Source organism: Sceloporus occidentalis, unplaced genomic scaffold, assembly GCF_023333645.1.
Source record: "Sceloporus occidentalis isolate IW3139 unplaced genomic scaffold, rSceOcc1.0.p SCAF_2, whole genome shotgun sequence".
In the NCBI taxonomy this organism is placed as follows: domain Eukaryota; kingdom Metazoa; phylum Chordata; class Lepidosauria; order Squamata; family Phrynosomatidae; genus Sceloporus; species Sceloporus occidentalis.
This window is the reverse complement of record NW_028316982.1, coordinates 185837615-185854460: the sequence shown is the minus strand read 5'-3', so window position 1 is coordinate 185854460 and position 16846 is coordinate 185837615.

The window sequence follows — 16846 nt, the reverse complement described above, 5'->3', positions numbered from 1 at the left end:
TGCCCCCGATCCCCACCTCTGCCAGGCGTCCCAGAAGGATACCATGGTCTATGGTATCGAAAGCCGCTGAGATGTCCAAGAGCACCAACAGGGACACGCTTCCCCTGTCGATGCCCAGACGGAGATCATCGACCAAGGCGACCATGGCCGTCTCAACCCCGTAACCCGCCCGGAAGCCAGTTTGAAATGGGTCCAGATAATCCGTTTCATCCAAGACCGCCTGAAGCTGGATAGCAACCGCCCTCTCGATCACCTTTCCCAAAAATGGTAGCAGCGAAACAGGCCAATAATTATTATGTACCAGGGGGTCGAGGGAGGGTTTTTTTAGGATCGGTTTTACAATGGCCAATTTAAGATCCGATGGGAATAGCCCATCCCTCAAAGATGAATTAATTATCTGGCGTAACAATAATGTTACCACCGGTCCCCCCTGGGCCCCTAACCACGAGAGACAGGGATCAAGAGAGCAGGTTGTTTTCCGAACACTTCCAAGGATCTTGTCCACATCCTTGGTACTCACCAACTCAAACTGATCCAATTTAACATAGTCCACGGAGGCTCTGGACACTTCTACCCCAGGTTCTGCTATAATGTCGGCGTTCAGACTTTCGCTTATACGAGAAGTTTTATCCGCAAAAAAGTCGTTAAACAAGTCACAGCAGGCCTTAGAAGGATCAAGGATCTGGTTCAGGGTGGGAGGGAGCTGAGTTAGCTCCCTGACCACCCTGAACAACTCTGCCGGACGCGACTCAGCGGACGCAATACGAGCACCATAGAACGAATTCTTTGTTGCTCGTATTGCCTCTCCGTAGTCCTTTAACAGTTGGTCTAGGAGAGTCTTGTCGTGTAAGCGAAGGTGTTTGCGCCAACGGTACTCCAGCCGTCGCAGAACTCGCTTCCTTGCCCGGAGGTCTTCCGTATACCAGGGCTTACGCTTGGAAGCGGGCCTGAGAGGGCGCTTGGGAGCGATCCTGTGTATGGCCCTAGAAAGACCGGTATTCCAAATACCGGTGAGGGCATCAACAGAGTCGCCATCATTTCCAACCGTGAGCCCCTCTAAGGCTTCTTGGAACCTCTCAGGTTCCATCAGCCTTCGAGGGTGGACCATCCTAACAGGTTCACCACCCCCGGGGGGGATCTGGGTAGAGGCCTTGAGTTTCACCTCTACCAGGAAATGATCCGTCCATGACAGGGGGGAAACGTTAACTATTTCCGCCCACGGATTCTCCGCCTCCGAACAGAAGACCAAATCGAGAGTATTACCCGCACAGTGCGTAGGACCCTGTATCAGCTGGGACAGGCCCATGGCCGCCATGGTCTCCATGAATTCCCGAGCCGCACCAGATGGAATATGGCTGGCCGTGAGGGAGATGTTGAAGTCACCCAGGACAAGAAGCCTCGGTGTCTCCAACATCAGCTCAGCGACCAGATACCACATTTTAGACATCACAGGGGAATCCTAAAGAGAAAGCCAGTGCACTGGGACTTTGCCATCTGAGGCTTCTGCCTCCAACAAAGGTAAAGCATTTTTTTCTAATATTGGGACTGATTGGCATGCTTTACCTCTACACCACCTAAAGTTTTCCTGCTGCAAAACATGAAGACTTCTTGATAAATTCAGTGTTCTCTACCTACATAAGAGCCTATGGCTTCACAAAGGAATGAAACATTCTGGGTTCCAATGAAACATTTTCTTTGAACTGCAAATGCACATTAAATTTCATTGACTTTGAACATCAACCAGTGATGGCATGACCAAAGGGGAAGATGCCAGCCTGCAGATAGCCTTCCCTACCATCTGAACTAAGATCAGAAACAGAAAATGCAGGCCTATGACTAGTATTTTCAATGTTTCCCTCATGTTTGCCTGATGAAGAAGCCAGTATGACTTTGAAAACTTGCAACATGTAATTGTGCATTTTGGTTGGTCCAATAAAGGTATCACTGTTTGGATGTTATTGGCTTTGCTATATGGCCAACACAGCTACCCCTAGATGTTTTTCAGTTAGTTTCAAGGCAGGGAAGAGACTAGAAAATGGATTTCAATAATATCCAGTCAAACACTTTAAGTACTAAAAAACACTGGCTGTACAAATGAGCTCAGATCTAAAAGTATGGGTGTGTGATTTGATTGTATTTGATTCTTTCTTTCAGCTACACAAAAATGGCTAGTGCTTGTTTAGGTCATCAGGAAAGGAGTGTATCAACACCTGAACATAATAGTCTTCTTGTGAGAAGAGAATATTACTTTCTGTCATTTGTGAATGTAACCATTTGGAGAAAAGCTTTGAAAAATACCTACCTCACACCAGCTTATACGTGCCATGACCTTAAAACAGAACTCGAAGGACATGGAGTGAATTCTTGCAATTTGCATTCAACTCTCCTCCTTGAAAATGAAAAAGTGATTCATTGACAGTGAACTCACCCGATGCTCATTTAAAGGTTGCAGAGGGACCTGCAGGGCGCGATTTAATGTGGCAAGTTCAGGGGTAGCTAGTCTCAGTCTCCACTTGCTTTGGATGAACTACTATCATGCTTAATAATAGGCAAGAAGAACTTAGTGAGTCAGCCTCAGAAAATGTGTGTCGCTATTGAATAGCAGAACTGCTTGCTTCTGTGCTAATAAAAAGGAATTTTAGAAAACATTAAATAACCATGGCAAGCACATTTGGCATTAAAAGGCTGACAAAAATTGCTCCAACAAAAGTCATCTTCTTACTCAAGTAGAACAGACATTTTGACAATTTAGAAAGTCTCTTGGATAGATCCTCAATTGAGATTTGGAGGTGGGGGCCCTGCAGGCTCATATACCTTAAATAGATAAATAACTATCAGGAATGATGCAAACAAACAAACAGAAGCTTTTCCTCTTACTAGACCTTCATGTCAGAAATGCTGCCCCTTTGTGTAATGTTGGATGGTTACACCTAGCTTTCAGAGGAGACCTGCTAGGGAAGAGGATGGCAAAAGACGGCAATGAAAAAAATATTTCATTGGAATTTTGAAGCACAAGTGGAATCTGTAACAAACTGTTATATAATATAATAATAATATTTATTTATTTATACCCTGTTCTGCAGCCAAATGGCTATCAAAGCGGCTTACAGATTGTTAATTGGAGTTTCCCCTCACCTACAGAAAGGTGTATTCTTGTTCAGGATGCCAGCCTGCCAGCCAGGTCTCACCTAGTTTTCACAGCAAACTGCCCAAACAACATATGGGACAATCATCTTAGGGATTTAATCCACAGAGAAAATGTGAAGATTTGCCATGGTTTTAAGCAGAAAAGCTGGATTTTTGCATGTGTGTGTAGACTGAGCTCCATAGCAACATTGTTGTGGGGCCCGGTAAAAAAGTTCAGAAGTACGTACATTCATATGCATAGGGGGAAACCATAGCAGCCAAAGTTCTGTGTCCACACATACCGCAATTTATCAGACCAGGGTGATTCAGAAGGGAGAACTTTGTGTGGACAGTTATCCTAAATGCATCTTGGTATGTGTGGCCATTTATATGCCTCAGTCTAGAGACTTATTGAAGAATGTTGGGGGGGGGGGGAGTGAGAGATGCTCCTCTAACTAGACTGCATTCTCCATTCATCATAAAATCTAGCAATTCATGGCCACTCCGTCCTAAAATACCAAGTACTTTGATTTCACTGATCAACTACTTCCTATTGGTTAGGATCAAATCCAGGATTCCTAATCCCGTTGTTCCTTCCTCCACCTTTTGAAAGAGGAAATTACCTGCAAAGCACCTCAGAAATTTGTTGGAAAGCTTATGCTTAGCATAGCTCTCCCTGCTGATAGCAAGATATACCAGTTCTTGCTTCTTTGAGATTTCTGATATTTGTTTCATAAGATGATCATCCACCACCTCATCTTGGTGTGACATCCTATAGTAAACTCCTACCACAGTGTTGTTTTTATTTATTTCTCCATGTATTTTTACCCATATGTTCTCCACTGGTTCAGACTGATCACTCATGTAGATTTCTGTATAAGAGAATTTGTCTGACATATAATGCTACTCCCCCTCCCTTTCTTCACCTTTGACTCTTTTTGAAAAGATTATATCCTTCATTTCTTATATTGCAGTCATGGAAGTCAACCCACCAAGTCTCTGTGTACCTATAAAGTCATATTTGCCTTCCTGCACTAGGGCTTCAAGCTCATCTTATTTGTTTCCCAAACTCTGTGCATTGGTGTAGACTTGACATCTAAAGCATTGTTTGTTTTCATAATAGTCAGCATAATGGCATCCTCCCACACATGTTCCCAAGCAATCAGTACTAAGAGACATAATATCTTGGACTGTAGAGGCACATTACCATCATGGCTAGTAGCCCTTAGGACTGCCAGATCTCAGTGCCTGGCTATCTTCTACAGTCTTTGGGATAAGGAGAGAAATCTAAGGGTAACATTAGTACCTTCAAATGTGTGTTTGTATATACTTTTCCATATTTGTTAGACCAGGTGTTTTTGATCTGGATGACATACCCTTTGCAACTGAGGTAGATGCTTAATAGGCAGCTGTGGTGGATGCTTAATGTATTGTGCTTAAATATATGACCAGGGGCTGGCCCTTTTAACATAACCCTTGCCAGCCTACCCCCATTCACTCTATACATTTATAGCGATATTATGCCACTTCAACTGCCATGGTTCCATTCTATAGAATCCTGATATTGGTAGTGTAGGGAGGAGCATTTAGAATTCTCATCCAGTGCCTCACTAAACTACAAACCACAAATCCAAGGATTCTATAGAATGGAACCATGGCAGTTAAAGTGGAATAATACAGTTATAATTGTATAATGTGAATGAGTTCTTTAGTCTCAAGGTTTGGCCCTGAAATCTCAGGACTTGGGATAGTCCTGAGCTGAAAGTCCTAGATCTCTATGGAATTGTCTAACTCCCCACACCCTTTAAAGTTGTCTCTGTAAGTGGCCATCACTGCATTTTGTGACAGTGAATTTGACCGTTTGGGTTTGTACAGTGTGAAGAAGTGTTTCTTTTCATCTGTCCTGAATCTCCCACCATTCATACGAAGGGGACAGTACTGGTTTCTAGCATTATGGGAAGGAGAGAAAAGTTTCTCCCTAGCTGCTTTGTATATACACTGTTTTATATACTCCTATTGTATCTCCACTAACTAGATTTTTTTCCTAAATAAAAGAAAACCTTATTATACCCTTTCCTCCAAGAGCAGTTGTCCCAGTCACTTAGCATTACAGTTGCCCTTTTCCCTACACATCCATTGTACATTTTTATATGCAGTGACCAGAACTGGACACAGAACTCTACTTGATATTCCAGCATTTATGCCATAGATTTCTTAAAGCCACTGACGATTGTGGTAGTTTTATCTTTTGATTCTATTTTTAATAGTTCTCAATGTCCAATTTGTTTTTGTTTGTTTTTTTCATAGCAGCTGCACATTAATTCCACAGAGCTGTCCTCTACTACCCCAAGATCTCCTTCCCAGTCAGTCAGCACCAGCTAGTCTCCATCTAGTGAGGGTGGACTTGCCTCAGTTTACATTAAACTGTATATGCATTGCAATGCTTATTCCCACAGTTGTTGAGCTTTTTGATGTCCCTTTTTATTATAACTACCCTAAACAATTACATACCCTCTAACATTTGACAAGTTATGACACACATGGCCAAGCAAACTCAGAGTGTGGTCAAGATAGCAAACGTTATTAATGAGGAAGAACAGACTAGTTAGAAGAGGCTGCACCAGTTTACTTTTGCCTGCACCTACTGGCAAGGGCATAATTTCACCCCTTCATCTACCTTTCCCCTCCCACAGAGCTGAATGAATGCAAACTGCTTTTGCACTTTGAACTCAGCTTGCAGAAAATGAAGTAAGCCAAGAACAAAGGGGGGGAAATGGGAGAAAAAGAGAGCAATTAAGACATCATAAAAGCAGCTTGAAAAGTGGGAAGGTTAATAAGGACTGTCCCTGAAAAACTGGGACACTTGGAAGGTATGGAATAATATGCACTCAACAAATTTAACTGCTTTAACAAATTATAACCACTAAAGCCTGGTGCAGGGGAGTGGCCCAATGCTGGAATCTCTTGGGGAACTCAAAGTGCTTTGGCCCCTGATTCCAAACTTGCCACCAAGCTGCCTCCAGCCTACCCCAGCATAACTATAGTGTTAACAGATCCCAACCAGTAGAGAAGGTTTACGGTAGGCACAAACAGGGCCTCTAAAAGGCAAACATGCCTTCTTGAGTAGAAGGAAGGCATCTTTCTCTCTAGCGTTTTTAAAATAATTTTTATTCATTTTAAAAAACATTAACAAACATTACATGTGTATAAAATTACACACATTCTTATCCATCCTTTATCTTAAGCTCCTCCAGCTGGAATTAGTGGCACTGGTTTGGAATGCTCTCACAGATACACTGGTTTAGTTGGATTGCAGAGCCATTTGTATATCCACTATCCTACAAATGCCTGTACAAAATCTACAGGATAAAGGAAATCAATATTTAAGGTCCATTTTCTATAGCAGGGCTGCTAATCCTGCAGGAAAGCATTGACCTATGTCCAATTATGGTTTTTTTTTTCCTTTTTCAAAGCAGCTGGAAAAGCCATTACACCTGATGGCAATCAAAGAGAAGCAGCGGTGCTGATCCTACTAACACTGAGAAAAATCTTTCATTAAACAATTTAACTGGGTAAGGACTAAAAATTGCTTCTCTATCAAAAGAATTGCATGGCAGGATTTTAATTAAAGTGAATTAATATGGTATTTTCATTAATAATGCAATGAAAAGGGGGGAATAATGTGCAGGGAATTTAAGGGAGGAAAATACCCCTTGATTCTCTTGTTGCCTGACTAATTCTCACTTTTCTTCCATAAAACCTTTTGTTACTCAGTGTAAACAGTTGATTAAAAAGCCTCTAAAGAATTAACAGATGAACAGGCTTACATAATTACTCTGAAATCTATCTTCTCTGGTGTTGTCATTTCCCCCCCAGTATTTGGTTTTTGGTTCAGTATTTGGTTTCATTGCTGTTGACCTTATTAAAACAAACACTACAGTCACATAAACACTTACTCTGTGTACATCTCACTTGGATCATGCTCTATGTACTCTAAATGTTGTTGTGGTGAGCATTTATATTCCATCTCTCCTCAAGTGAGCTCAGTGTGGTATGAATGGTTCTCCATCTCCCAGCATTGTGTCTCAAAACAACCCTAGAGAGTAGGGTATGGTCAGAGAGACAGCCTAGTCTAAAGTCACCCAATGAGCTTTGTGGTATAGTAGGGACCTGAGCCTAGATCTCCTAAATCCTCATTCAACACTCCTAACTACTACACCCCAGTAGCTCCCAAATCACAGGCAATTACTTGTGCTCACCCATTATATGATAAAGTAGTGTATTTTTTGAGTGTTCAGGAATGCAAGATGTACCTGGAGCTATATACCTGCATTGTAATAGGGTTGCCAGATTGAAAACTGAAGAGGTCTCCTATATCTTTAATGGCTCTGCAAAAGAGGGATTTTCTGTTAAGGAAAATGCAACATGGGATATACAGTGAAAGAAATAAAACATGTATGTGAGAGTCAGGGTGACTCAGCAGAAGCAATTAGAAGCCACACAGGTGTAAAAGGTAATGGAATTAACAAGTCCTAAATGCCAAGGACAGAAATGCAAAGTGGATAATTGAGAACACCTGAGAATTGTTAAGTGGTCAAGGCTGAGATGATGAAATCATTAATTATGGGTTGAACCAAGAGAACCAATGAGAGTGGATGTACACGCCCACTGGGTGGAAACAGACAACAGTGGGTGGTATTTTCCAATGACTATAATAATGGCTATGAATCCCAATGTATTTTGTGGGTAGTAGTGGATAGTAGTGAGGAGTTGTATTGGATAGTTTTGGAGCTGTATATAGTAGAATAAAGTAGATCTTTTATATAAGACTACTGAGTTGTCTGGTGTCTTGGGTGAAGATACAAGAGCCAGCTGGATCCTGAAGAAGTGGGAAGACTTCTGTGGAAGCAAGAGTGAGAAGGCTTGGAGAGTTTGTCAGGGTCTTCAGCCTATTCTCTGTAACTCTGCTGCTTTAGAGCAAAGCTTTAACCACTGGCCAAAACTGGTCAGCGCTGGTGCGTAACAAGGTGGTGAGTTCGAGCCAGAGGTGAAGAGCTACAACTCCCATCCTCCCTGACAAGGGTTATGGGCCCAGTTACTGCAGCACCCAGCATCCACAGAAGCTGAAAGTTCCAGAGAGTGGAAGACAGTTTTGTGGAAGACAGATCAGAGCAAGCTGTTTGCGCTGCACTGATAAGCTCCGTGAGTAACTCCTCCTGTGTTTTGATTAAGCCCGAAAGGGGTCAGCTGTGCATACTCAGAAGGACTGTGTCAATTGAGTCACTGCACAAATTAAGATGGAGATTTTGAAGTTTAGTAAATTGAACAGAAGCAACTACTCCACCTGGAAGATTTATGCCCAGTCTCTGCTTGTAAAAGAAAGTTTATGGGCCACTGTTGAAGCCGGGCTGCCAGCCGCAGCAAATGAAGCCACGAAAGAAAAAGATAATAAAGCCAAAGCTTGTCTTTTTCTAATGCTGGAAGAAGACTTGATTAATGACGTAAGGGATAAACAGACCGCGAAAGATGTGTGGGAAACACTTCAAAGACTACACACTCCTTCAACTGCCTTTGCAAAAATGTTATGGTCTAAGAGAATTTATAGGCAGAAGATGGCAAAAGGGCAGTGTGTGACAGAACATTTAAAAACAATGCAAAACTTGTTTGTGCAGGCTGAGCTAAGAGGAGTTGAAATAAGTAGAGAACAGCAGTGTTATATTTTGATTGAATCATTAGACCCTACTTGGAGCAACATCACCAATGCTTTGCAAAACCTACCGACAGAAGAACTGACAAGAGACTTAGTTGTGGCCAGGATTCTGGAAGAGAACCAGAGGAGGTTGTCTGAGAGGAATGACGCTCCAACTTCTAAGACTGTGCCAAGTGAACAAGCCAAGCCTGATGTGCGTGGGCTGGAGCAGGCAGCTTCTTCGAGGGAGCAATGAAAATGTTTCTACTGTAAGAAGATAGGACATCTGCAGAGGCACTGCAAGCAGTTGGCTGCTGATAGAAGCAAGCAAGAGAGCAGATGGCAACCACGGCACGACCAGAGGCAGAAGCAGTCCAAGCCACCATTTTTGAAGGACAATAGAAATAATAATAAGGTGTTTGCAACCATGATTAAGGAAAAACGAAATGCAAACTCCAAATGGCTTGTAGATTCAGGAGCTTCGTCCTCTATGTGTAATAACATTAACTTAATAAATGATAAGAAGCCAGCAAATGTAAATGCTGTAGTTTTAGCTGATGGGAATGAGCTTAGTACTGTAAATCAAATGGGGACAGTTTACATTCCAGGGCTGAAAGAAAACTTTAATGATGTTTTGCATGTAAAGGAATTAGAAAACAATTTGTTATCAGTGAGCAGATTCACAGACAGAGACTACATAGTCACATTTGAAAAGAACCTGTGTAAAATAACCTTGAATGGAGAACTGCGTGGCATAGGTTTGAAAAAGGATAAGCTTTATTTCTTAGAAGAAAATGTTGATAATTACAAGGTAGAGAATGCTAACAATATTGATAGTGTTCCATTGCACAAAGACTGCATACATGAGCTCCATAGAAAATTTGGCCATGCAAGTTTTAAGTGTTTAAAGAATTTAATAAGCATGTGTCCAGATCTAAAAGTAGCAGAATGCAAAAATCACTTGGATTGCACTGTTTGTAATCAAGTGAAGGTCAGAGCTTTTCCAGTTGCTAAGAGATCCAAAAGAATTGCTCAAAGACCATTTCACTTTGTACATGTTGATGTAGCCCAAGCAAATTGTTTGTCTTTAGGAGGAAGCAAATATTTCCTAGTAATTGTAGACAGATTTTCAAGATATGCTTTTGTAAGAATATTGAAAAATAAGTCTGATGCTGGGCAAAGTTTGAAAGCATGGGTAAGAATGATTGAAAGACAATTTGATAGCAGAGTTGGAACTATTGTTACAGATAGAGGTGGCGAATTTTTAAATAACCAGCTGTATAATTGGTTTCAGAAGGTGGGAATAAGACATGAAACCACTAACCCTGCTTGTCCAAGTGAGGATGGTTTAGCAGAAAGAAAAATCCAGGACATTAAAAGGATTTCTGCTTGCCTGATGGCAGATGCGGGGGTTGGAAACAGCTTTTGGGGTGAAGCTACACTGACTGCCATACATATAAGCAACAGGTTATTTCATTCAGAGATTGAAGACATTCCCTACAGGGTATTGTATGGGAGAGTGCCAAATTTCAAGTATTTAAGAGTTTTTGGACAATATGCACATGTATACATACCTGCTTGTTTTAGGAGAAAAGGAGAACCAAAAAGCAAAAGGCTTATGTTTTTAGTATATTCAGGGAATAGCTACAAGTTTCTTTTGGGAGGAAGAGAAGTGCAGTACTCCAGGTCTGCAAATTTTGAAAGCATGCTGGCTGGGACAAGCTGCATGCCAACAAGGAAGTGTTCTTAAGGCTAGGTAGCTCAAGTGAGCAGGAAGCCCAGACTGAACCAACTTCAGGAAACGGAGGGGTTTCAGTCAAGCCAGAAGCCTCTACTAGCAGTAGTGGTAGTACCTCAGATGGGGAGACACAAACAAGACCAGTAACCACTAGAATGACAGAAGACAAAAGATTTAGCAGAAAGACAACAACTTCTAGTGCAGACAGTGATGAAGAGAGAGACAGATCGACAGAATTCATACCCAGGCGTAGTCACAGAGTTAGAAAGTCACCAGATAGATTTGTTGTGACACAGGCAAGAGCTTGTACAGTTGTAGAAGAGCCTGAGAGTTTTGAAGAGTTAGAAACTTTTTCTAGGGAAGAACAGGAAAGATGGTGTGAAGCAATGGATAGTGAATTTAGTTGCTTGGTGAACAAAAATGTGTTTGAAGTTGTGGATAGACCCATAGATAAGAAAGTGATTGGTTGTAAATGGGTATACAAGAGAAAGGAAATGCCTGATGGAAGCATTAAGTACAAAGCAAGATTGGTAGCTAAGGGTTTTTCACAACAGCAGTATGAGAATTTTGACAAGACTTATTCTCCAACAGCAAAGCCAGAAAGTTTGAGAATGGTGTTAGCTGTAGCAGCAAGAAGGAATTTAGTTGTGGAACATTTTGATTTTGAAACAGCTTATTTAAATGCAAATTTAGATGAAGAAATTTTTATGGAACAGCCACAAGGTTTTGAAGAGAATGGAAGTCAGAAAGTTTATAGACTAAAGAAGGCATTATATGGTTTAAAACAGAGTGCCAGAGCTTGGAATTTGTGTATTAATGATGAACTAATTAAGTTAGGATACAAGAGAAGCGTAGCAGATGCTTGTGTTTATACAAAAGGAGACATAGTGCTAGTGATTTATGTGGATGACTTGTGCGTGGCAGCAAAGTCAAAACAGGAAATAGAGTCAGTTAAGAGAGAGTTGTCAGAAAAGTTTGTTTTAAAGGATTTAGGTTTGTTGAAATCTTATTTAGGCATTAATGTTGAATGGACACAAGAAGGACATTGTTTGTTAAGCCAGAGAAAGAAGATAGAAAACTTGATTGAAAAGTGTGGACTACAGAATGCTAAGATAGTTAGAGCTCCAATGACAACTGGTTTCGTATCTGAACCAACAACCAGAGATTTTGAGGACAAGACATTTTTCAGGAGCATAATAGGATCTCTACAATTCATTTCTTGCCACACTAGACCAGACATTTCGTATGCTGTGAACGTTTTATCTAGAAGACTTTGTGATCCTAAAGTTGAGGATTGGACAGCTGTGAAACACTTGTTAAGATATTTGAAAGGGACTTTAGACAAAAAGTTAATCATCAGAAGCAGTAATGCAGATTTAGATTGCTATGTAGACAGTTCATTTGCATCAGAATTAGGAGACAAGAAGTCAGTTACAGGAATGATAATCAAGTATAGTGAAAGTCCAATAGTATGGAGAAGCAGAAAACAAACAAACGTAGCATTAAGCACATCTGAAGCAGAATTTGCAGCTTTGAACGAAATTGTGAACGAGGTACAATGGCTTGAACAGTTGTTAAATGACTTGAACGAAAATTTCAGAGTACCTGTAGAAATTCAAGAAGATTCGCAATCGTGCATAGCGATGGCTGAAACAGAAAGTTTGAAGAACAGAACCAAATATGTGGGTGTAAGGTACCAAAATGTGAGAGACATGGTTCAAAAAGGAGAAATAGAATTGAGATACATAGAAACACAAAATAACATAGCAGATTTGTTTACTAAAGCACTAACAGTGGAAAAACATGAAAGGTTGACACAAATGGTTGGAATGACATTGTAAGCCACATACAATATTTTATTTCGGAGGGGATTGTTAAGGAAAATGCAACATGGGATATACAGTGAAAGAAATAAAACATGTATGTGAGAGTCAGGGTGACTCAGCAGAAGCAAATAGAAGCCACACAGGTGTAAAAGGTAATGGAATTAACAAGTCCTGAATGCCAAGGACAGAAATGTAAAGTGGATAATTGAACACACCTGAGAATTGTTACGTGGTCAAGGCTGAGATGATGAAATCATTAATTATGGGTTGAACCAAGAGAACCAATGAGAGTGGATGTACACGCCCACTGGGTGGAAACAGACAACAGTGGGTGGTATTTTCCAATGACTATAATAATGGCTATGAATCCCAATGTATTTTTGTGGGTAGTAGTGGATAGTAGTGAGGAGTTGTATTGGATAGTTTTGGAGCTGTATATAGTAGAATAAAGTAGATCTTTTATATAAGACTACTGAGTTGTCTGGTGTCTTGGGTGAAGATACAAGAGCCAGCTGGATCCTGAAGAAGTGGGAAGACTTCTGTGGAAGCAAGAGTGAGAAGGCTTGGAGAGTTTGTCGGGGTCTTCAGCCTATTCTCTGTAACTCTGCTGCTTTAGAGCAAAGCTTTAACCACTGGCCAAAACTGGTCAGCGCCGGTGCGTAACAAGGTGGTGAGTTCGAGCCAGAGGTGAAGAGCTACAACTCCCATCATCCCTGACATTTTCCACAGCTGATGGTTGTCATGCAACACCTCCTGAAATCCCCAGTTCTACTCAACCATGGGTATAGTCAGCTCTCCCTATCCACAGAATCCTTATCCATGGGTTCAGCCATCCACGATTTGAAAAAAACAACAGACAGACAGACAGACAGACTGATTGATTTCCAAAAAACAAACTTTTACGTTGTCATTTTATATAATGGCACCATTTCTATGTCATTGTATTTAATGGGACTTGAGCATCCACTGATTTTGGTATCCATGGGGAGGAACCAATCCCCAACATGGATACCAAGGGCCTTCTGTACAATAGCTAGCTCTGATTTTTCAATATGGCATCCTACAGAATTCCTCTTCTATGCAGAACTGACTGGCTGGACTGAGGCATTTCTCAAACTTTGTTCCTGAATATACTGTATTTAGAAATCATTTTGACTTGTTCATTGCCTTCCCTTTGATCTAAACCTAATCCTGTCCTCCCATCTAAATCAATATTCTATTGGCAGGACTGGCTACTTAAAATGCAATCCCCTTTTCACTGAGTCAGCAACAGTATTAAGCTTTCTCTAACTATTCATTATTAGATGGAAACTTCAAAAGATTCTCAAGATAGTCCTTTACCCACCTGAGTTTATGATACCATGTGCTTCAAAGGTTTTTCCTCTCCTGGATAAAGAGGGAGTTAAATAAATGTGGCTGGGGTCTTTTGCCCTTTGACTGCTTGACTGACCAGTTTCCATGGATACCTCTTACTGCTAGCCTTTGCCTAGCTCACACAGAGATCATTTTGATTTCTAGTAACAATAAAGTTAATGATATAGACTGTATGCAACCCAATATGACACAACCTAGAGCCCTATTTTTTTTTTATCCAAAAACCACTTGAAGACCACGTTCAGATAATTTAAATTGGAAGTAGGCAACTTGGCACCTTCCAGATTTTTGGGGTCTCTGGCTGGGGCCCATGGCAGCTGTTATCCTTCACCTTCATCTAGTCTGTTTAGACCAAGGCTGGAAAATCTGTGATCCTCCGTACATTAGTTAACACAAGCTCCCATCAGCTCCTGTTGATAAATACAGTAGTCAAGGATGGGGAGCTGTGTGTGGTGGGTTTGTTGCACACAAGGTCCATGTACCACACTTCGCTCACTCTTGTTATAAGGTTGACTGAGCTGGGCCCAAGTGTCATGGTTTCTGTACCCTACATAACTGATGGGTTACAAGAATCTCTGTCCTATGCCTACTTTGTATCCAGTTTTCCCTCTTTTCCACATCTACACACCATTGTTACATTGCATCTGGTAAGAGAACTGATTGATGGCATTATTGCTTTGACCTATGGACATCAAAGGAAGGGCCTTTTAACAATATAAAACTATAAATCAGTTTTATATTACATATAAATATAATTATAAATTAAAGTCTATATTATATATAAATATAAAACTGTGCAAATATTGTACAAACACTCTTGTGTCACTCCAGGCTACTTTGCTAGCACCACAGGCAATATTTGCAGTCCTTAGAAGAAAGTGCATCATTAACGATACTGAAACATTCTGAAATATATATGATGAAGTTAAAATTCGAAGCCTATTTTTGTATCTACTTCTCACAGTTGTGCTACCCTAAACTAATTCATATCATATCATAATCTGTTTCAATGATCACAGGTTAGTGTAATGTTTGTTATCTGGCATCTTTTAACTGCAAGCTTTAATAGCGTATTTAATAAGGTTCATGCTTTGGTCTGAATAATCACAGGGGAATCACAAATATCTGATATTTTAAATTGGATTAAATGGGTTGATTAGTGAAGCAGGTTCTTTCTGGAGCAGATAAGCCATGGTTTCCCAAAGCATTTTGAGTTAAGTGCTAAATTACATTTTTGAAGTCAGGAAACACAGCCAGATTTTTACCAGTGTATATTTGTCAGTTCGAGTTCCTACAGTAACAAATGCTTTCTAGGGGGGAAAATTGCATTAATGTATTGTGAAGCTCACACAATAAACTGTAACTCAGGAATTTAACCAGGAGGACATAGAATAACAATGGTCAAATGCAATCATTCAAAGGTTTAGAGATGCAGAAGAACAAACAAGTTCTATACCATAAACGTGATTTGCAAAGAAGATATCGCTATTTCTAAGAAGTACAAAGAGTGGGTTTATACTACACTTTTTTAAAAAAGGGGATTGGTCTTAGATTTATAGACTCTCAGGCTTCATTTTCTCTGACACACCTCTTCCTATCTCTTCTTTTACTCATGGAAAGAGCAGAGGCTGATTCCATCTTTCTTTCTCCCTTTAAAATGTAGTTATCCAAACACTAGCTCCCATACAGAAAAGGAAGAGGAATTTCCTCCCCAGGATGTTCTCATGGTATAATGTAAATGTAATACCAACAGCATTTTGCTCATGGTTAGGATCAAAACAGAAAGTGTTGGGGGAAATCTAGCCAAACTGTGTATCTGCTGTATGTAATCCCAAATGGCCCCCAACTTTTCCAGTCTTTCATTGGAAAACTGGCCCATTAAAAAAACTTTTAGTTTCCATAGAGAATTTAGGTAAGTACAGATGGCTCTTTGTATCTGTGGGGGGTTGCATTCCAGACCACTGCCACCCCACAAATGGAAAATTCTATGGGACCTCAAGTCCCATTCTCTTCAATGGCTGCATAATGTGCCTGTAATTGTGCTGCTGCATATGACGCCATTGAGGACAATGGTGTGCAGGCATCCGTGGTTGCTCCAATCCATGGATGGCAAGCCTGTGGAAAGAAAAAGCCAACTGTATTTGAAAGTTCTGGAATTAAAAATGTTCATTATGTGCTTGACCTCATAGAAGTGAGTCAAGATTTCCCTTGGTGTCAACCATACAGTATTTGTTGTTGTTAACTGCTGTCAAGTCAATTTTGACTTACAGTGATCCTATGAATGAGAGACCTTCAAGCCACCCTGTCATGACAACTCTGACCAGATCTTGGAGACTTGGGATTCCTTGACTGATTCTATCCCCCTGTAATGTGGTCTTCTTCTTTTCTGACTTCCTTCTACTTTACCAAGCATTATTGTCTTTTCTAGTGAACCATGTCTTCTCATATTACAGTTATCCCTCCATATTTGTGGATTTGATATTTGTGGATTTGATTATTCACGGATTTGATTAATAGGTTCTCTCTAGGAATATCTAGCTCCTCCAGTGCAACTCTATGGTCAACTTTAACTAAAAGTTGCACTGAAAGGCCTAGAGATTCCTAGAGAGGATACACTACTAGGCATTTGTGGTCAGTGTCTCTCAGACGTTGGCCAGAGTTGCCCTGGAGGACCTAGAGATTCCTAGAGGTGTCCTCTCAGTAAAAACATGGTGTTTTTGTTATTTGCAGTTTTTTCATATTCATGGGGGTCTTGTGCCCCTAACCCTAGTGAATATGGAGGGACAACTGTATTTTAGCTTTGATGCTCCCTCATGAACAGCTGAGTACAACTGAATATTTATTTCATTTTACATTTTAATTACTTCTCATATTTCTCTCAATATAAGACCAAAAACATCTTACAAAATACAATTAAAACAATGTATAATCTCCCAATCCAACCTGCTAAAGCTCACCTTAAAAGCCAGGCAGCTATACTGAGTGAAGTAGTACAGAACTACGGGAAGCAGCATGCCATCACCGATTCTAGGGTTCGGGAGCACATAGCATCCACACACTCCTGAACCCTAGTCTGTAAGGATGGCACCATCA